The following is a 1,818-nucleotide window of genomic DNA, read 5'->3' as shown; positions in this document are numbered from 1 at the left end:
AAACTAAATTTTACCCCAGTGGCGTCAGTGGCACGGCAAATGGATGCGCCGTTTGGCGTTCGAAAGGTTAAGTGGGTTAGGTTAGGTTTGAACTGCGATCCTCACAGAACCGAACAAAAGTGGGTTAGGTTAGGTTAGAACTGCGAGCCTTACAGAAACGAAATGCTACTAGAAAAGTGGGTTTGGTTAGGTTCGAACTGCAATCCTCACAGAACCGAACTGCTACCACAGAAGTAGGTTCGTTAGGCTAAAACTGCGACCCTTACAGAAACGAAATGCTACCTACTAGAAAAGTGGGTAGTGGTGCTATGATTAAGCATCATAGCAGTAACAGCATATGCCCGGCAGTATAGTCAGGTGTTAGTTTTCTTTATCGCTTAAAATCAGTAGCCAGGACTATACTCTGTATCTTTAGGTATTTAAATAAAAGTAAACAAAATCTACCCTCAAATGGCTCCTTAAGCCAGTAGAGGGTAGGTAGATGCAAACATTACATGATCAAATAATGTAGGTTAAAGTCAAGTCGTTCAGTGACAGATCCAGGCGGTTTTGTATTTGGTTGCTTAACCAATAAATGTTAGAACTACCCGAAAATGTTCAAATTGTTTGTTACTTTTATTTAAATACCTAAAGATGCAGACTATAATAATCAATGTTAGGATTTTAAATAGGATTTGTATAAATAAATATCAAAAAATAAGTACCGGCTAAACTAAAATTGAGATTATTGTTTTCTAGTTTAGGTGCAGATAACGTAGAATGTACCTATATAAACCTCTATATATAAGCTCCCTTGTCAAAAAAAATTAAATTCTAGTCCTGGAAAAAAACATTACATTACAAATACCTACCAGAAGCCAGAAAAAAGTTAAGATATTATAAGAACTTACAATGTCTATTTTTACGTTCTTAAACATCTTAAGAGGGAAGTTTAGACACAGACAAAAGGTACTTTTTTCATACAATTTCCATTTCGGGAGAAAATGTTTTCCGCTAATTAAATTAATAACATATCACTTTGATTTTGATGACGATCGCTTCAGCATAATATATTCTAGGTTTAAAGGTTTCGCTTTAAAAAATAAAAATAAATTGTATTGCAAATTTTGGAAAAAGGAAAATCTATAAACCTAGTTTTTTATTGTGTCAATAACATACTAAAAAATCATGAAGAATGGAAAATATTTAGAAGTCAAAAAACGTTTTCTCTTTTTGTATGGACGATCACCTGCTATACTTCCCTCTTAACGATTTAAAGTTTGTCGTCGGAAATTTCTGTTTTGGATTCAGCAGTCATAATAAGAATCGAGAGCACAAAGTTGAGGTCACGCGATGTCACGTCACGACATTTGACAAGGTCATCGCGAATGGGTTCGTTGAGTTTAGTAGGTTTTGGTTAAGCCATTGTTGGCGATATGCGAGTTGTGTCTACACTTCTTAAATCTGTTCTCCAATGATTACGAGTATCGGGCGATCAAGTGGATTAATAAATACCTACTAGCTTTTGCCCACGACTTCGTCTGCGTAGAATGATGATGTCGATTGATAAAAACTACCCTTTGTCCTTTACCGGGCCTCAAACTATCTATATATCAAATTTCATCTCAATCGATTCAAGCGTGAAGAGTTTACAGCCAGACAGACAAGAGTTTTTTTCGCATTAATAGTAATTACAATATTCTATATATAATAAATAAGTAGGGATGTCTAATTTTTGGGTGCGCCAAAGCTCATATAAAATTGCAAATTCGATTATTGAAACTCCGAAAATGTACCTCATACAATTTTACATCCTAATGATCATTATACATTTTCATT

Source organism: Cydia splendana, chromosome 1 (genome assembly GCF_910591565.1).
Source record: "Cydia splendana chromosome 1, ilCydSple1.2, whole genome shotgun sequence".
NCBI classification, from domain to species: domain Eukaryota; kingdom Metazoa; phylum Arthropoda; class Insecta; order Lepidoptera; family Tortricidae; genus Cydia; species Cydia splendana.
Note: the sequence above shows the minus strand (reverse complement) of the source record.